At 34.8% G+C, this 21,931-nt stretch overlaps 1 protein-coding gene across 47 annotated transcripts in view; it reads right to left on the bottom strand.

Annotated features, from left to right (window-relative positions):
• Positions 1 to 7,668, bottom strand: part of mical3a (microtubule associated monooxygenase, calponin and LIM domain containing 3a) — an 86,892-nt gene extending 79,224 nt beyond the window's left edge. For 20 of the 47 annotated variants that reach the window (XM_067390038.1, XM_067390040.1, XM_067390077.1 and 17 more), the window contains exon 1: positions 442 to 862. The gene's annotated coding sequence lies outside the window, so the exon portion shown is untranslated. Of the gene's footprint in view, positions 1 to 441; positions 864 to 7,551 lie in introns of those variants that run through there. The other 27 variants (XR_010895513.1, XR_010895514.1, XR_010895515.1 and 24 more) reach the window with 5 other exon arrangements.
• Positions 7,669 to 21,931: the final 14,263 nt, after the last annotated feature.

Raw genomic sequence — 21,931 nt, 5'->3', positions numbered from 1 at the left:
TCTGGGAACTGGTTTATGATAAGTTTTAACAACAGATAAACCAAACAGTTGCTCTTAGTAAACAAAAGTTAAATAAACCGTGTACAGACTTTTTTTCAGCAGAGATATACGTGAATTTAGTATTGTTTAATGCAAATTACTTTGCTATTATTAGCTGAACCATGAATGAATCACCTACAACAAACTGAACTGGGATATAGGATTACAATAAACGACCTTATTAATAAAGCCTAGGAAAATCAATCAATCAATAAATAAGTAAACCGCAATATATTGAACGTTTTAAAGCAAAATGGCATAAAAGCCATTCAATCGGTTTTTGACCCGGTTCTTTAAAATGAACTGTTCAAAAGAACCGGCTCAATGGAATGAGTCGGAATTCCCACCACCAGTCAGCAAAGTGTCCGTTTCTAAACAACAATCACCACAGTCGGTGCTTACCTTTATTTCATGGATCCTACAATAAACAAGGACACGCGTTTGCCTGTGCACTTCCCCAGAACTAAATTCAAAACGATGACATGTTTATTATTCCACGTGTCCGGCGTGAAGTCGTGTCCAAAATCCCACACCAGCGTAAAACATTTTAACCGAAATTCGCAAGTACTAGTTCAATCCGTCTGGCTGTGTGTGTCCGTTCATACTGCAGCACCAGAAAGGCGCTAATGCGAGAGAAAAGGAGGATGCCACACTATTAAGCAGAAGGGGGGAGGAAAACAAATCCTACGTGAATTTTTTCTAAGGAGTAAACAGGCACGTATAAGATGACAATAGTCCGCAAGGCAATAAAGTATAACTCCGCGTTTACGTTTAATTTATTCCTCTGTATTTCACTGAAAGAGCACGGCGGTTAAGAAAGAACATTACTTGACTTCACTCCCCCTACTTTTGGCAGTAATGGGCGGCACACTGCCACGATTTAATCTGATTGGCTTGGTAAAATTGACGTCACCAGGCAAGGTCGTTCATAGGTTTAAATATGTTTTGGGACTTCTCATTTTTGTATCTGTTCAGTGTTTTAAGACCACATCTACTTTTCTATTTCTGTCGTTAGGGTCAATGACAAATGAAGTTGAAATGATAAAAGGGTTATTTAAAAACAAGTTCAACATTTCACATATTAGTGTCAAAGGTTTTACAGAGGGGATTTTGGATATCTTGTGTTGTAATTGAAATCTGCAGACAAAATAGATCATACATGAGTGTCATAAGTCATAAATAAGTCAAATGTGTACTTTTGGATATTCACTAGTCTGAAAGAAGTCATAGGGAAGCAAAACAGTTCAAAATTGACCAGTGCAAGAAAAAAAAAAAAATCCTAAACAAAGGTTTTGCCTGTAGTGCCTATTTATTTATTTCTTTTTCAAGAATTTTAGATTTAATTTTAATTGCAATAGGTCGTGCATTAGTGCTTTTCAGTTAGTATAAAACACCTCAATGCTGCAAGTACTGTAGGTCTCTGTCTGGACAGGGAGCAGCCGCTGTCGTCTGTGGCAATTTAAACAGCAGTGGTTAGGGTACACCGAACCACTATGACCTCTATGATTTTACCCAGTCTTATGGAGTTATAAATGCAAGCTGTCTGAGAAAATTCAGTGTCCCTTCATCCAACCAGTGTGGGGGGGAAAAAAAGGCTTAGTCCCTTGATCATTCTGTATGGTTTTATAAACCAAATACAGGCCCAGAAAAGGCGAGGACATCTTATAAAAGTTGTATTTATTTTACTGACAGACTTAAAGCAAGCTGGTTTCATTGTGTTGACAGGCTTCAAGCAATCTGGAACTCACAAAAAAATAAACATTACTGCAGTAGGACTTGTTTTTCTTTCAAAGAGCCAAAAAATGCAAATGATTTTAGAAAAGACAGGGAAAGACTGTTGGGAAATCATTGCTTCCAGGATGCAACTGAAGCAAATAACATTTTGTTCCGAAAGAAGCACTTAGTATTTAAAATAAAAAAACAAAACTTTTATGTAACCTTTCTAATGAGGTGATGGAGGGGAACAGTGACTGCTCTTGAACATGATACAAAGGGACAAATGCAAGATAGATAGCAATGTAAAAATATCCACTTATCTGTTGATGTACAAATTGTATGAGGTGTTTGTGGGTACATGATTGTATACCTTTAAACAGAAAGCTCTGTTCCCATCTTTGAGTGTTCTTATAATACTATCACTCACTGAACACCCGCTCAGAGTGTGATTGTGGAACCTTAAAGGTGAAATGTGTAACCCGAATTCCAGAAAAGTTGGGACGTTTTTTGAATTTGAATAAAATGCAAACTAAAAGACTTTCAAATCACATGAAATGTTTTATTCACAATAGAACATAAATAACATAAATGTTTAAACTGAGAAATTTTACAATTTTATGCACAAAATGAGCTCATTTCATATTTGATGCCTGCTACAGGTCTCAAAAAAGTTAGGACGGGGACAACAAATGGCTCAAAAAGCAAGATATTTTGAAAAGATTTAGCTGGGAGAACATCTAGAAACTAATTAAGTTAGTTGATATTAGGTCTGTAACATAATTAGTTATGAGTGGCAGAGTCTCTCAGAAGTAAAGATGGGCAGAGCTGTGAAAGAGTGTGTAAAAAGATTGTGGATACTTTAAAAACAATGCTCCCCATGTCAAATTGCAAAGGCTTTGCAAATCTCATCATCTACAGTGCTTAAAATCATCAAAAGATTCAGTGAAACTGGATAAATCTCTGTACGTAAGGGACAAGGCCGAAGACATTTATTGGATGTCCGTAGTCTTCGGGCCCTCAGACGACACTGCATCACTCATCGGCATGATTGTGTCAATGACATTACTAAATGGGCCCAGAAATACTTCCAGAAACCACTGCCGGTAAACACAATCCGCGGTGCCATCTGCAGATGCCAACTAAAGCTCTATCGTGCAAAAAGGAAGCCATATGTGAACATGGTGCAGAAGCGTCGTTGTGTCCTATGTCTCTATGGTAAGACAAGTCCAAATTTGACTACCTCCGGGCTACAGCGGAGGGAGAGCTTCCAGCGTGTCATCAGCATTCAGTTCAAAAGCCAGCATCTCTGATGGCATACGGTATGGGCAGCTTGTATGTTTTGGAAGGCATGAATGCTGAAAGGTATATAAATGTTTTAGAGCAACATTAAATGAAAAATACGTCAAAGATAACCACAAACTCTTCAGTAACTAGAAACCTATATCAGGCAACAATGGGACCAAATTCCAACACCAAAACTCCAGAAACTCATAACGTCGATGCCTAGACGACATCTAAACATGCCCCTGTCCCAACTATTTTGAGACCTGTAGCAGACATCAAATATTAAATAATAAAATAAAAAATAATAAAATTGTAAAATTTCTCAGTTTAAACATTTGTTATGTTATCTATGTTCTATTGTAAATAAAATATTAGCTCATGTGATTTGAAAGACATTTAGTTTTCATTTTATTCAAATAATAAAAAATAAAAAAACGTCACAACTTTTCCGGATTTCGGTTTGGAATGTTTAAATTATACCTTTAATCTGCCATTATGAAGTGATTGATTCAGAATATATAGGATTCAGGTTTCTATTCTATAAAAATCATTAACATCTTGTGTTAAATCTATTACCAGAACAGTAACAGAGTGTGCATTTGAGCCAAACATTCTCCCCAAGGGTATGCGCCATATTGTGACTTTCTTTCTTTCATTTTTTTTTCTCTGTTTTTTTTTTTTTTTTTTTTTTAAGTGCATAGATTCCATTGCAGATGGTTTCAGTTTATCTCTCTATGTTGAGCAAGAGCATCATCCACAGCTTTAGTCTGCCTCTGTGTTATGCCACACTAAATCTGCCGCCCATCAACACAAGATGCTGTGAGAACCTTTCTTCACTCCAAGTGAAGATAAAAACTTTTGGTTACAGTACGTGTACTTACAGTACTTACCTAAGAAAGTACTAATATGGGTTTAAGGTTAGGTTTGGGGGTAGGTTTAGGGTTAGTACCTATTACCCACTTATAGTAATAACTATAATAAGTACATGGGGAACAGGACTGTAAAATAAAGTGCAACCAAACTATTTTTAAATGAATGAATGAATGCACACACACACACACACACACACACACACACACATAATTACATACACAAAATCCCAAAGTAAAATGGCTCTAACTGGGACTCCTATGAGTATTTATAAAGTGTATAGTTTCAGGTTTTGCCTATAAATATTTGTGGCTATATGTTCACAATATAGCACAGCCTCTGTACTTTTTCTCCTTTGCTTAATTTAACACAATGATTCAAAAGTTATATAGGCCTGTTGCTTTTAATAGGCCTATATTTTAGTTAGCAACAATACCTTAAAATCCTTATTAATAACACCTAATTTGGCACACACCTTGAAAAAACCAAATATCTATAGGAACATATATATATATATATATTCAATTTTTTGTTTTTTCAATATTTTACTTTAATATTTTGGACCTATACTGTAAGTCTGTTATGTGTAGGCCTATATCGGGATCGTGTGCTGTGAGGATCTGTCAGTCAGCACAAGTCGGTTTGTTTACATCAGCATGAGTTTGAAAATCACATTTCATTGGTTCAGACTCATAACTTCAAAAAATTCGCTATGAATATTCACAAAGTTGGAATGCTGCACTAACAAAGTTGGACTAATGAGGAAGTTGCTGAGGGGAAGAGCGGGTGGTGAAGCGAGCAGAGAAAAACAGCGTTTTTCATGGACAAAGGAAAGGTATTCCTCTCAGAAAACATACAAATAAAAGATAAGTTTAGAAATCTACATTTTTGAATTGTTTTGCCTGTAGCTCGTAATTAACCCTTGCGCATTCCAACTCATTTTGCCTGCACGGGTCACATATTGGCTAGTTTTTTTATTATTATTAATGAATTCTTTTATACAGCAAGATTGCATTAAATTGATCAAAAGCGACATTTGTAAAATTCGGTTTAAGAAGAAGAAGAACATTTGAACAGTGGTACATACATACATAAATTTAACATCTTCATAAACTATTAGTCCTGTTCACAGATCTGAAGCCCATCACCTTCTAATTCAACTGTATATTAACACATTTTTTTCAGCTCCACAATACTGTAAGAGATTTACAATCCCACTTAAGTTGTTGCACTTAAATTTAAGCATTTCTCCTTTTTCAGATTGATTTACAGAGTGCTCCAAGATCCTGGCCAGATAGCAGATTTCACACTGCTTAGCTGATGTGCTGATCCAGAAAATGTGAAAAGAGCATTCTTTAGTAGTGAAGTCATTTAGAAAGATAGCAGCACATACTCTAGAATCCTTAGCGCAGTCCTGTGGTTCTGCTTTAAAATGCACTAAAGCATGCAGGCTTTGAAAAGTTAGATCTAACTAGATTATTCTATATGACGCTTGCTCATACAGAACTTGGTTGCTAGGACATTGCTGTGTGGTTGCTAGGGTGTTCTGGATGATTGCTTATCTGTCACTCATCACTCCTTTAAAGTTTAAATCTATTAAATTTTTCTACCTTTTTTTTTTTTTTTTTGGATCATCAACAAAAACTAATAAATGAGGTTAGTGGTTTGTTCAAATCCCAAACCCTAGAACGACTAGCAGTACTGATAGTTTCGTCAGCACTAATTAGGTCATTATTAAACATAGAAGGTTAATTTGAGGGCTTTCAACCTAAAAACTAAATACAAGCAAGTTAAAGGCTAGACTTCTCAGACTAGACACATATTTCATGTGATGACTCGATGACAGTCTACATCTGTTTGGTGTTACGGCACAAAGGAAATAATTCACAGAACATAATCTAAACATGGCATTCCACAAAGAAATGACTTAATCTGCAGTTCAGAGTAAAAGAAATGCCTGTGTTCCTGGAAAACAAAGAAGCCCAACAAAACCCAAAACAAAGGCTCTGTCATTTATGATGAAAACATGGACCAACAGATGCTACAATGCAATTACAGATGCAATAGCTCTAATTTTTTGTGTGATAAAGGTGACTTTACTGAGGACTACAAAAAAATGTAAAAGGCAATAATGTTACTGTTATCAATCATATCATATTATATGAAACAATGGCACTTGGAATCATTTAGACCTACATCAGTATCAAGACACAACCTGATATCTGATAACAATATCGTCATCTTAGGAGACAACAATTTTAAATTGTGAATTTATTTATTTATTTATTTACTTATTTATTCGACATATAAATATATATGTGTGTGTAATTAATCGATTTGACAGCACACACACACCCACACACACCCACACACATACATATTTAATGCCTATACTGTATGACATTATTTTCTTAAAATCTAAGCACAATTTCACCAAAAAGTTCTCATAACTGTTACACAAAAATCTGCATTCTTTAATAAAAAGCAAAAATATTTTAATATGAACATTAATAAATGAATCAATTTATATAAACAAATATTATGATATATTATTAAATTATTATAAATTAAATTATTTAAAAATGATGAAATGAGAATAATATTTAAATTATATTCAGTAGTTTGTTTTAGTAAAGGTCGTTGTATTAATAAAGTGTACTTTAATAAATATAAATGTGTTAAAAATAATTTAATTTAATAAAATAAATAATTAATCAACATATATTAAAAAGCAGAACATTTTTTTTTAAATAGTAATTTTTGTGCTTTGACCTTGTGTTTGTATCCATATCTAGCAAGATTTAGCAGCAATTATAAACTTTTCTCAAAATCACTGTTGTCAGTCAAAATCTGGGACTAATTAAAAAAATGCAAATTATTTAATGTAAGCTGCAATATTATTTATGCACTGATTCATTTGTATTCTTATTGGATTATAACTGTATCCCATGTATCTAACTGCAATATAATATCTTGTTTCTCTCTTGCTCTTTTCTCTTAAGATCTTTTTTATTATTATTATTATTTTCTGTACTTCAACAAATATTCTTTTAAATGATCAATCAAATCTTACAAAACTCTGCAGTCTCCTGATTCTTCATGCATCAAATGACGACACGTTCAGATCTCTCTGCAGTATAACAACATTGTATCTCTCCTCCACCATCACAAGGACATTCCACATATGGATGTTCCACAGCAGAACAGGGTGACCCAGAATTGAGCTTGTAGTCGGCACAGTAGGTTTAATAACTAAATAGAGCACACAAGGCCCAATTCCTCCATCACAAATGAAGAAACCATGCAGGCAGAGAGCCATTATGAAAAGCTAATGAAATAGGGAAGCACGCATCCCACTGAGACTTCATTCCAGGTTATGAAAACGAATTTGCAGGGATCCACCCATAATATTCCAGATAGGGATTCTAATATCTCTCTGATGATTGTTTGCATTTGCAGGCCTGTTTTGATGTCTACTAACTAGCATTGCCCACTAGCACTTGCAGCATCTCATATTTAAATGAATATGTATTGATGCCATCCATCACAACAAAGCAGCCAGTAAGGATGGCACTTATTTATTCTACAGCATGCACACTAAGCAGTGAGTCAAAGCAAAGAAGCCAAGTGAACGACACTTACTGCGATCTCTGACAGCTGCTGGGAAGAGTATGTTTATTTTTGGGCTTTCTCTCCTTTCTTTTTCCTTTCTCTCTTCCTCCCCTTCTCACAACAGCAAGATACAGGCTGGACCAGTGCTGGTTGCCATGGTTACTGGAAGGGGAATGTGTCACATGACCAGGAGGGAAAGCAAAAGCAGGCGGTGGCCCCTCCTCCCTTCAATGTCACTGGTTTACAAAGAAAATCCTCCCCGTGAAGACACAATGGGCGTCTTGAGGAGGTGGGTGTGGCGATCTGAGGTTAAGTTTGACTGACTCGACTGTGTGCACACGCCTTACGTGTACAAAATGTACCAACAGCAGGCTGCCAGGATACAAAAATAACACACCAACAAGATGGCCAGGCATTCCTGCACCCTCCCAAGTGTGGCAGCTTGACCCGCTGGCCATGAGCAGGCACTCTGTCGAGAGGGGTTATTTTAAATCACTGCAGACACTGGACAGATGCAACACTGTTATTCACGGGGCTAGTGGCCGAGTGTGAGATTTGTGAGATACTATATGATGCGTGCAAATGTAGGCAGCGCAGTTGTGAAAAGCAGCACACTGTAACCTACATATGCTGCATAGCTGTGTTTCATGTGCTATCTTATTCTTGAAGCTTAGGACCAATAGGATTGTTTGATATTATTTTAATAAAAAATAAGCACACACAACTTCACCAAAAATTCTTATTACTGTTACACAAAACTCTGCATTTTTATTTTTAATATTATTTATTTATAATATTTATTTAAAGGTGCCCTAGAATTAAAAATTGAATTTACCTTGGCATAGTTGAATAACAAGAGTTCAGTAAATGACATACAGTGAGTCTCAAACTCCATTGTTTCCTCCTTCTTATATAAATCTCATTTGTTTAAAAGACCTACGAAGATCAGGCGGATCTCAACATAACACTGACTCTTATGTAACAGTCGGGCTCATTAATATGTATGACCCCTATATTTGCATATGCCAGCTCATGTTCAAGGCATTACACAAGGGCAGACAGTATTAACGTCTGGATCTGTGCACAGCTGAATCATCAGACTAGGTAAGCAAGCAAGAACAATAGCAAAAAATGGCAGATAGAGCAATAATAACTGACATGATCCATGATAACATGATATTTTTAGTGATATTTGTAAATTGCCTTTCTAAATGTTTCGTTAGCATGTTGCTAATGTACTGTTAAATGTGGTTAAAGTTACCATAGTTTCTAACTGTATTCACAGAGACAAGAGAGCCGTCGTTATTTTCATTATTAAACACTTGCAGTCTGTATAATTCATAAACACAACTTTTTGTAAATCATTTATAAATTCTTTATAAATCTCTCCAACAGTGTAGCATTAGCCATTAGCCATGGAGCATAGCCTCAAACTCATTCAGAATCAAATGTAAACATCCAAATAAATACTATACTTACATAATCCGATGTATGCATGCAGCATGCATGACGAACACTTTGTAAAGATCCATTTTGAGGGTTATATTAGCTGTGTGAACTTTGTTTATGCAATGATAGAGTCGAGAGCTCGGGAGGGGGCGGAGAGCACGAGCAATTAAAGGGGCCGCAGCCTAAATCGGCTCATTTCTAATTATGCCCCAAAATAGGCAGTTAAAAAAAAATCTATGGGATATTTTGAGCTGAAACTTCACAGACACATTCAGGGGACACCTTATATAATATTTAAATTATTTTAGTTAACAGTTATAAGTCATTTAAGTTTATTAAAAAATATATTTTTTAAAGAATTATTAAATACATTTGTTAAAAATATACTGCAATACAGGGACTTTTTTAAATGAATCAACAAATTAAAAAACAACTATTTAAAATAATTTGAATAATAATCTGAATAGTGCATCATTGTAATCATTACATAAATGTAATGATTAATAATTAATGATTAGAATAACCCTAAATTAATGGAATGATGAATCACCTTTTAAAATATGACAATTGTAACAACAACAAAACTCAAAATTAAAATACAGAAATTAATGATGAGAATAATTACCTTTGCGAATAATGACAACTATATAAAAAACCTCAAAACTGAAATACAGAAATTAATGATGGGAATAATGAATTTAGAATAATGACAATTGTTAAAAAAAAAAAAAAATGTCATGATTCCCATGATGTCGCAGTGCAAACAGTCTGAAAGGGTTAGTACACCCAAAAATGAAAATTCTGTAATTTATTACTCACCCTCATGTCGTTACAAACTCGTAAGACCTTCGTTTATCTTCGGAATGCAAATTAAGATATTTCTGATGAAATTCAAGAGGTTTTTATCCTCAATAGAAAGCAAGGAAATTACCACAAAGTCGTAAAAACAATGTTAAAATAGTCCATGTGTCTACATTGGTTCAACTTTAATGTTATAAAGTGATGAGAATACTTTTTGTGCACAAAACAAAACAAAAATAATGACTTTATTCAACAAATTCGTCTCTCCCCTCTCATTCTCCTAAGCTATTTTCGTTGCAGCGCTTCCAGGTTCTATGTCAGAACACCAACTCAGTATTCTTTCTGGACCTTGAATGTGGTATTACATTGCTTTCTATTGAGGATAAAAAAATCTCTTGGATTTGATCAAAAATATCTTAATTTGTGTTCCGAAGATGAACAAAGGTCTTACGGGTTTGGAACGACATGAGGGTGAGTAATTAATGAGATAAATTTCATTTTTGGGTGAACTTACCCTTTAATGGTCCTACAAATAAACTTTAAAAATAAACATTTTATTTCCTCATTTTGATTTAGGGGCAAAATTTTACCTGGCCATGGGTATTCACACTCTGGCCTGTGCTCAAGATGGGACTGGCTGGTTTTGGAAATGAAACTTACATACTCAAAATAGACGAAGGTGCAACAGAGTCTTATGCCTGGTTTAGTCAGCAAGGTTTGAGTCTGGTCTCTGTTTGTATAGTCAGCAGGACAGCATGGGAACTGAAAGAATAACAGTTACAAGGAACAGTATGACTTGGGACCTCTGAGCTTCTGGCACTGGTGAAATGGCAAATTTTTGTTTAGCAGTTTGTGATACCATAATCTGTACCTGTGTGACCTGTAGTAAAGAGTCTGTAACAATAAATCAGTGATTATTCTTTTATCAGATGATGGTAAGTGGGCTGTACAAGAGTCCTTCTGAATATGCTCTTTATTAATGTTGCCTTTTCTGTCCTAAAATAATGGCAAAATTTCCTGCCACTGTTTGAGTGAAGATAAGAAAAATTATACACAGGACAAAATGCCAAAAAAAGGAATGTAGATGAAGTTAAAGTGCGGCAATTATATGATAAGAAACAGCCACAGATTCGTGGTTCTTTTACAGGCAGGAAAATTGAACTGTGGTCAGAATGCAAAGCTGTTAAAGTCATTTAAATGCCTCACCGAAAACAGAATCAAGACATTACACACTGTGGAACTGTTCGCTTCACACTTGGTTTGAAAAAGCTTGGGTGTTTGTAGGAAGTGGCTTTTTGACTACACAAAGTCATAAAAGATTTGGCTGTGGTATTCAGATTGTAGTGGGACCGTTGTGGGTTCTGATCAGTCCAGGGTTGTGAAACAGTAAGGAAATTAACGACTGCTTTTAAGTTTTTTGTTTTCCAAATACAGTGAGGAATCCAGATCACCCTGCCTGTCAGGGTTTGTTTGTTCAGTACTGATTTATATGACTTATTTCCTGACTACTTACCAAATAAATAAATAAATGGATACAAAGCATGATTTATTTGAGTTTAAATCATTTATAATGTGAGAAAAAATGTAAGAAGACAGTTGTTTGGGACAATGGTCAAATATACAGTTTGGTCATATTCTCATAATGCCAAAAGTAGCCAATCAGAATCAAGTATTCTAGACAGCTGTAATAAATGAAAGATAAAACTGCTGAAGTCAACCTAAGTTTGTATTCACATGGTTAACTTCATTAAATAGTGTTTGGCATGCAGGTACATTGTACATGGAACCAATTGCCCTTAAATGCATTTTAATGGAAGTAAATGAGGCCATTAGCTTATCGCGTGTGGTTAAGATAATTATCATTCCAACATACCTGTACATTTCACTCTTCATAAAACACAGTGGACTTTTTACCTCTAACTCATTAGCACCACCCAAACAAGATTAACAACAGTCTTCGTAACCAGTCAAGAATGGATGGGGTTCCTAGCTTTTCTAATAAAGAGTGTATAGTTAACATGAAATGTCAAGCAGTGTTGTCCAGTAGTTTGATATGCTATACTTCATCGAAAACTATCTCAAACAGCATTTTTCTGATTAGTTATACATACACTGTCAAAAATTGTTTTCATGATTTTTTATCACAACATTTTTGTCAAATCATCTTACATAATTAATGTGGTTCAGATAACAAAACATTTTGAGTTTCTGTTGATTATACCAATCGCCTTTATTGTGTTAACTAATTTTTTTAATTTCAATGAACATTTAGGGGCAACCAGGTAACTTACTTTTTTTAAGTTAAACCAACAATTCTTTTTTACAATGTTCATTAATTTATACATCCAATTTTATTAGATTTAGTTTTTTTTTTTTTTTTTTTTGACATCCTGTTAATGAAGAGAGTACATGAAATATAGTTTGGTGTTAAAAAAAAAAAGAAGAATAAAAAAGCATTTTAATGCACACTTCTTAGGTAAACTGCAAGGTAAGAGCTAAAGTAAGAGGTAAAATGTGATTCATAATAGTGAAAAACAATTTAATCCAATAAAAACAGATAAACTATACACTTTATACATTCATATAAATTCTAATTGGGAACCAATCCAAATTATTTGTCTTTTTTTTGTCCCTCCCTTTCAGGATTTATTTTGCAAAACTTACCAGGTGACTATACTGTCAGGGTTAAGTTATGTTTCTCTATGTTTTTGTTCATGTTCCTGTGTTTCCTTTCTATTCAATTCTCATTTCTACAGTTACTAAGTTCTCCCTGTTCTTCACCTATAGGTTACTTTTTAATCACACCTGTATCTAATTATGTTCTGTGTATAAGTACTCCCTGTTTTGTTCATTCCCTTCTCGGTTCTAGTCACAATTTAGCTGGTTTATCTTATTCCCTTGTGAATATTCTCTGTGTTTATTATTAAAAGAATTTCTGTTGGACTTTCTGTGTCATACATCTTGTGAATACCACCATATACGTGACAACTGTACATTATCCAACTTATATTTAAAAAAATAATAATACCTGCATGTAATTCTGTAATTAATCTCAGTAATTACATCTATAATTACACTGTTGACCCTTTCCCTACTTCTCCACCAAACCTATCCATAACCTTATCCGTATCCACCTCAAAAGCAGCACAAGTGTTTTGCAATACAACATGAACACAATAAGTACAATGTATTTATTTTTTGATGTAATTATAGTAATTAAAGACACCTAATATAAAGTGTGACCTGTTTAAAGACAACATTGGTTGTGTGTGAGTGTGTTTTTTTAAAGTAACATCACTGATGTCCTTCTGTCTTTCTGTAAACTGCTGTCCAACAGAATCAGAGAAGATGTCCAAACCAGTGAGTCCTGTTTCATGCATTATGTATTGACTTCTCTCCCACTACTCTACAGCCACTGGCTGGGTTTGTCTCAGCCATGAATAAAAAATACAGAACCTGTCAACACCATCAGGCTTCTATTTCTCTCTGGCAGACAGCAATGGGCATAAGGTTAAGAAAACCATGAATTAAAATATTACTGCTTCCAGATTATTGTTTATTATCTGTGATTTCTAAAAAAATTTAACAAAGTACAGTAAAGACCCTTTTTATAACCTTTGATAATATTTTTGGCAAACTGGTTCAGTATATCCCATGGAGTCTGAATCTGTCATTGTAGGTTGTAGCAAGGATGAGTTTGAGGCCGGATCTAAATGCAGAAGTAACGACAATAAACAGTAACTCAAAATAATGAACAATCAGGATATCATCAACACACAGGAGCAACAACCACTTGACACAGATGTACAGAACGGACAAGGAACTAAAAAAAACAAGTGTATATACATAGACCAAATGAGTGCATTCAAATGTGAACAATATGTTTATATGGTAATAGGCACACTAGGAAACTAGGGCTGTGTCCTAAATCCCCATATCCTTAAATAGGGCACTATTTAAGGGGACAGCCACACTCAAAAAAATGATTCTAGCTGCTTGTTCAGTTTATTTAAATAAAATAAGCTGAACCAACACAAATCTTTAGTTTTTTACTTAATTGGCATTCGCACTCAATTGTATTATGTTAAATGAAATTAAATTTGCAAAATGTTAGGTCAACCTAAACCATTTGTGTTGGGACTACATGAATCATTTATGTTGCATTGATTGAACCTGGGCAGTGGATTTCTAGTTCCCAGCATGCTTTGCGTAGGGAAAGATTGGGACAGTAAATGTTGAACTTAAGTGCTGTTTAATGTGTTTTTTAGTAAAGGGAAATACCTTTTAAAGTTTGAAGTTCAGTTATATTTGACATTTAAAAGAGTTTATGTTATGTCGATTTTTTGAGGTTACCATTATGCTGAAGTGTAGACCTTGTGGTTAGGCTCTAGGTGGCTACGTATAACAAATTCATATTGTTTTCAACAAGCATTAACTGTGCTCAAGCCAGTAATGAGAAGTTCTTTATCTGATCATTACTTGCATGCTATAAATGTTACTTAGCATATGAATTAGTGTTATTTTAGTTTAGTTTTTATAGAAATATAAATAAATTACTACACAGTCTACATATGGTCATCAGCTTTTCCCCTCTCAATGGTAATGAAACATGTATGTCTGTGTACAACAGCTACTCAAAACCTAAGCACAAGCGCACATCTTCACCATGATGGTAACAAAAAAAAAAAAAAAAAAAAAGCACTGGTTGGATCAACAAGAATGAATTATGTTCAGGAAACATACACAGAATACGTCAAATGAAACTGGTGTGATCTCATTCAATTAGGATGAATTTCACTCATTAGTACAATTAACCTAGCTTAAGTTCAAATAAATCAGTTCAACTGTGTGGAAATAGGTGTCATAATTGAATTAAGTTAGACCAACAAGTTATTTTTTTGAGTGCATTTGTAGTGTCTTCAACCATAGTGGACATTATCAGGTGCACTCATTCAATCCCATAATGCACTTCAATAATGAGTATGAACACTCAACAGCTGGAGATTACCCATAATGCACAATTCCCGCGTCTGACCAGATGATTGCACCCGCATCAGAACCATCCACACTATAAAAAATTATTTTCATGATTTGTTATCACAACATTTTTTCTTTTGTCAAATCAACTTGAATGATTAATGTGGTTCAGATAACATCATATTTTGAGTTTCTGTTGATTAAATCAATCACCATCATTGTATTAACTCAAATTTTTAATTTTAATGAGCTCAAAATTTTAAGGCAACCAGGTAACTTATGTTTTTTAAGTTAAACCAACAGTTCTTTTTTACAGAACATCCATGATCCATCCATTTTTCAAACCGCTGATCCACTGTGGGTACAGCGTAATATCATACAGGTATAAATTCCTTTTTAAAGCATTATTGTGAGGGGGCGATTTCAAACACAGCTTAGGTCAACTATAAGGTAGACAGGAAATAAACACAGAGAGCAGAACTAAGCTAGAATAAGAATAAGAGTATCAGAACCTGACAGAATCTGGATTGTTTTCTGTATCAATAAACACGACAAATTACCAAATGTTGTACAATTTACCATTTAAAAGTTAAAGATAAATAAATAAAAAAGAAAACACGATTTTCACAAAAAATATTAAGCAGCACAACTGTTTTAAATATTGATAATAATATCAAATGTTTCTTGAGCACCAAATCAGGATAACCATTCTGAATGATCACCAGAAACATTTGATCTCATATTATTCATTTAGTATTAGCATTAAAATGATTAAAGGAACTTTTAAACAAAGAAAATTGATAATATCGATAAACAACAGACTGGTGAAGCATCACATAAACATTTTGCCAAGCATCATCTATATAAACCTATAAAACATCACACATTAAAAGCATATATTTGTTTACGTTCTCTAAGTATTACACTGTAAAAAATGACTGTGATTTTAACAGTAAAAGACTGTAAAAATGCTGCGGTGAAAAACTGTCAATTGTTTTGCAGAAAGTTTCCGTACTTTATACGGTGAAGAACTGTAATAGATCTAACGGTACATTTGATGTAATTTTACAGTAAAATACCATTAAATTCACAGTTTTTGGAAGTGAAAAATAACAATCATTATAAAATTTACAGTGAAAAAACGTAAATTGACATTCCCACAATCATTTTTTTCTAAACAGTTATGTACTTTAGGGTTTTATGTTACATCTAATGTTGTTAAATTAATGTTTATTGCATTTTTTAAATTTCATGCATGTTACCATGATGGTGTTTAGTGTGTGTGTGAATGACACTGTGTGCACCTTCTATATGTTAGTGTTGTCCTTCTCAGCTTGTGGAAAATCTGCTTGTGATGAACTGATTCATCATGTGACTCTTATCACCACTGTGTTTGGTGACTGTCAGTGTATTATAAAGGTACAAAACAGATATTAGTACTTCATTAGGTTGGTAAATTAACATTATATCAGTTAATGAAATACGTTATTTTACCGTAAATGTAACATTTTTTTACGTTGCTACTGTATTTTTTTACGGTAAAGTTCTGGCAACCACAGCTGCCGGTTTTTTACTGTAAATTTTACTGGGATTTTTTTTTACAGTGTAGCAATAGTGATAGTGATGCTTACCCTAGCAAGCTCCAATAACTAAATATAACAACAAGAAAACCTCTCATGCTGAGATGGCACAATATGTTGCAGTGAATCTGCTTAACCTCTGTCTTAACTCTCTCTGTCCTCCACACATGCATCACTCTTCATTAGACTAAATCTGCTGCATTAAAAGATCACATCTGAGATGACCTTGCACTTGCCCTGATTTAGAGCAGACTCATACTGCAATGCACACCTTTTGTCCTTCTTGAAGGAAGTAGTGCATTTGGTCTGAATGTGTGTGTGGGTGTAAGTGCCTTTCTCTGCCGGCTCTTCACACTCAAGGCTCTCTGCATTATGCTTAACAGTCCGTGACTCATGATGGTGCATGTTAAAGTCACCGCACTCATTATCACGGGTCCCATTTACAAGATCTTTTATTGACCAGTGGGCGGGGCTGGATACATATATCAAACTAACAGAGCAGAAAGCTGAACCCTGTCAGGCCTCAGCTGATGCTCTTCAAGAGAGACAGCGAGATCTCTATATCTACCAACATCTATTCGAACACTTCAGCCAAAAATAAAGTTGGCATGAATCGGAAGTTATGATAGTCTATTCACCCCTATTGTGATGTATATCCAATTGAAACAGCTTCTCAAACTATGTAGGGCAGGACTTGATTTGTCCAAGGGGAATTGATTGAATCATTGGATTGTTGTGGTTTGCTATTGCTGTGATCTCATGTGAGTGACAGTTTGTCCCACCCTCACATCAGTAAACGTCATCAGAGAAGAGATGTTGCTGCAAGAGGGAGGGGAAGTTATTTTGATTAAACAGTAAGAGGGCACATGAAAAAAAAGTGAGCTTATGTCGCATCAGTTTTACATCAGCATGCTTTTTTCGTAATTTGAATACTGAAGGTATAAGAAGTAGCATAAGCGTTTTGAACTGCAAGAGTTTTACATTTTCTTTGCAAGTTGAATACAGAAGACGGTCTGGTGTAAGCTAGATATTTTACTTTATAACTTGTTAAATATAGATATTTAGAGAGCCGTGTTGAGTATGTTTATGATGGATGGATGCACTTTCTTCAGCTTCATATTCGTTAGCATAGTCCCGTTCACTGCCATAATAAAGCTTGGACGTGTCAGGATATTTATTAACGGTGCCCTAAAATTATAAATTGAATTTATCTTGGCATAGTTAAATAACAAGAGTTCAGTACATGGAAATCACATACAGTGAGTCTCAAACACCATTGTTTCCTCCTTCTTATATAAATCTCATTTGTTTAAAAGACCTCCGAAGAACAGGCGAATCTCAACATAACACCGACTGTTACGTAACAGTCGGGATCATTAATATGTATGACCCCAATATTTGCATATGCCAGCCCATGTTTAAGGCATTACACAAGGGGCAGCCAGTATTAACGTCTGTATCTGTGCACAGCTGAATCATCAGACTAGGTAAGCAAGCAAGAACAATAGCGAAAAATGGCAGATGGAGCAATAATAACTGACTTGATCTATAATATCATGACATTTTTAGTGATATTTGTAAACTGTCTTTCTAAATGTTTCATTAGCATGTTGCTAATGTACTGTTAAATGTGGTTGAAGTTACCATCATTTCTTACTGTATTCACGGAGACAAGACTGTCGTTATTTTAATTTTTTAAACACTTGCAGTCTGTATAATGCATAAACACTACTTCATTCTTTATAAATCTCTCCAACAGTGTAGCATTAGCCGTTAGCCACGGAGCACAGCCTCAAACTCATTCAGAATCAAATGTAAACATCCAAATAAACACTATACGTACATGCTGCATGATGAACACTTTGTAAAGATCCATTTTGACGGTTATATAGCTGTGTGAACTTTGTTTATGCTGTTTAAGGCAGTCGCGAGCTCCCGGGGCAGAGAGCATGAGATTTAAAGGGAATTCCTAATGGAATCGGTGCATATATAATTATGGCTCAAAATAGGCAGTTAAAAAAAATTAATAAAAAAACAATCTATGGGGTATTTTGAGCTGAAACTTCACAGACACATTCAGGGGACACCTTAGACTTATATTACATCTTTTTAAAAGACGTTCTATGGCACATTTAACATAACTCTGTGTTCATCAGAAAGAAGAAAGTCATATACACCTAGGATGGCTTGAGGGTGAGTAAAGCTTGGGCTAATTTTCATTTGAAAGTGAACTAATCCTTTCATCAGTCCCATGACCTGGTGTGGTCGTCGGGTCGCTGCGCTGTTGAACATCTGATCAGGTTCCTCCATTTGTCTCGGTCATGTGCTAGTGCCTGTGTCTCTGCAAAGCTTTTCATGGTCCATTCTGTAATGTTGTCCACCCAGTTCTTTCTCTGTCTACCTCATCTTCTGCCACCTGGGACACTACCTTGGAGGATTGTTGTGGACAGGTTATTGGCTCTGACAACATGTCCGTACCATTTCAGCTTTTTCTGTAACTGTATTAAAGAGGTCCTTATACTGGCCTGCTTCGCGACTGATGACGTTTCTCACTATTTCATTTGTGATGTGGTCCTTGTAAGAGATGCCGAGGATGGTGCCTGGATTCTTCGTTGCAAATCTGCTGTAAGGGTCCAGGACTCACAGGCTTATAAGAAGACTGAGAGGACAAGTGCACGCCGAAGTCTAATTTTTGTTTTTAGAGAGATATTTTTGTCCAATAGAGCCCAAATCCTTTAAAATTAAATTATTTTATTTGTGAAATCGCAAAGAAACATGCCAAATTGTGTCGCCATTTTTGCCAGACTGTCACAAAGAAATTATGAACACATGCAAAAAAGAGGGAACCAACAAAATATTAATAAGTGATGCTTTTTTTTTTTTTTTAAGTAAAACTTGAAAGGTCATTAAAAAAAAATACTTTACTTTTGGCCACTACTGTACTTTTCAAGCAAACTTTTTGGAACATGTTTGTATGTAAATATGACAAACTACATCGGTGGTTATTCTGCTAAGACACCTGTTTGAACTTGAAGGGACTCATACATGATATGAAAAATCATCTCAAGACCAATTGGTTAAAAATCATTTTGAAAAATGTTAGTTCTGAGTAAATCGCTATCATCTATTTGATATGTTGTATCTAATGCAGGGTTTCCAAAACTGGGGTTCAGGAGGAAACTGCAGCTTTGCTAAATCATACAAATGTAAAATTAAAATACATCATTTTTACATTTTTCAAAAAAGATTATATTTGTTCACCTGCATGTCATGTGAATATTAACCAACACCAGAGACCCGTGAAGTAGCAAATGTGTTGTTAAATAGCTAACTTAAAATCTCAGGGGGTACCTCATACAAAATATATCCAAATAAAACCAATATTACATGTTCAAAAAGATCAAAAGGATCACTCTGGAAAGATTCAGTGTGTATATCACATGTAATACCAGTCAGAAGATCTAACAGGTCTTTTATAAGCAACACAAATCTGAGTGAACCTACAACATGAAAATTTAATTTCCTCTGATGAAATCCACCAAAGAACCTGTGCAGATATCTCCTAATAAGGTCCAGAACAGTACAGACACAGACAGCTCATCTCCTGCCCTGCTTGTGGTCATCATTACAGGTCTGTGGACTATTGCATACTGGATATATCTGGATGCATCAGGATATATCTTCCTGAACACTGCCTGAGTTTATCGAAAATGAACATGTGACACTGCAAATGTTTGGGGGCCAGCAAAAGAAATGTAATGCTTGCTTTTTCCTCAAACACATTATAATGCCCTCAAGCTGATCATTCATTTAACCTTATTTTTCTAGCAGAGCAGTTCCTATAATATTCTAGAGGAGATTTTAACATATGTTCTAAAGGTTCCCAGGGCTGGAATGCAGTCCCTAACTGAGTCGTACATGGGTCAAAATGTCATTATTTATAAGTGATTGCCCTTCATCACAGTCAGAGTTGAAGAGTATAAATAGTAACGCTGAACCTGAAAGTCTCCAAATCCTTCTGTTATGTTTATTGTAAAAACAAATGAGCCATTTCATTTTGACCACATGCTGACATCCCGCTCTGTAAGACACGAGGGATTAGTATTGATCAGGGTGAGTCAGTCTATAAGACTGCGAGGACAGGAATTGATTTAAAGACAGTTGCAGTTCAGACTGGCAGAACTGTCCTGCTAAAAGCTGGGCTCACAAGGATTTACAGTCAATCAAGTCATCAACCTGTAATTTAAAGGGTTAGTTCACCCAAAAATGAAAATAATGTCATTTCACCCTCACATCGTTCTACACCCCTATGACCTTTGTTCATATTCGGAGCACAAATTAAGATACTTTTGTTGAAAACCGATTTGCTCAGTAAGACCTGCATTGACAGCAATGGTACTTCCTCTCTCAAGATCCATAAAGGTATTAAAACATATTTAAATCAGTTCATGTGAGTACAGTGGTTCAATCTTAATATTATAAAGTGACAAGAATATTTTTTTGTGCGTCAAAAAAAACAAAATTTCAAAACACTGCTTCGGAGTTTTACAAATCTTTTGTGTCGAATCTATGATTCGGATCGCGTGTCAAACCACCAAACTGCTGAAATCACATGACTTTGGCGCTCCGAACCACTGATTCGATTCATAAAGCTCAGAAGCTTCATGAAGCAGTGTTTTGAAATAACTATCAATAACCCCTTACACAGACATGTACAGCGATGTAACTTTATGATAATTGTCATCTTTTTCATTTTCTAAAGTAGGCCGAGGCTACGGTATATGTAAGATAAAAGCCACCACGTTGTTTCTTCCACAGACCCAGCTGTTTTTTTTATAAAACTGATAATAATAAGAAATGCTTTTTTAAGCAGCAAATCAGCATATTAGAATAATTTCTGAAGTTTCATGTGACACTGAAGAAAAATTAAGTTTTGCCATCACATAAATAAATTACATTTTAAAATATATTCAAATATAAAACTGTTCTTTTAAATTGTAATAATATTTCACAATATTACTTTTTAACTGTATTTTTGATCCAATAAATGCTAGCCATGGTTCTGTGATTCTTGACTCGTGAATTCTTTCAAAAACTTAAAAAATCTTTCCAACCCAAAACTTTTGAACATATATTCAGACAGTCAAACAAGCATTTCATTTTATTTTACTTTAATTTTCTAGACACCTTGAAACAACATGTAAAACAACTGTTCATGTAGAAAACAAATTGCTTATAAAATGTATTGCATAACACTTTGATGTCACTTTAAATTATGGTCTGTCACAACACATGATATAATTGGATGGATTGTTGTTCTGTGTGGCCAACCGGAATGATGTTTTATGTCATGCATATGCAAGCACAAACACAAACACACATACATAAAGTATTTGTATTGTGATTCAAATAAATGCATCTCTCAAAGAATTGCCCTCTCAGGACTATGTGTTCTTTTATCTGATCATTCACAGCATTTTAATTGCACTTCAATTCAGTGTTGAATGAGTTGAGCCTCTCTCACCCTCTCATTCACACTCCTAGTAGCCAACATTCCCCTCTGTCTCTTGATTCACTCTTATATAAGCAGTACAAACTCCAGT

Source organism: Chanodichthys erythropterus, chromosome 7 (assembly GCF_024489055.1).
Source record: "Chanodichthys erythropterus isolate Z2021 chromosome 7, ASM2448905v1, whole genome shotgun sequence".
In the NCBI taxonomy this organism is placed as follows: Eukaryota; Metazoa; Chordata; class Actinopteri; order Cypriniformes; family Xenocyprididae; genus Chanodichthys; species Chanodichthys erythropterus.
Note: the sequence above shows the minus strand (reverse complement) of the source record. Positions and strands in the feature narration are given on the sequence as shown.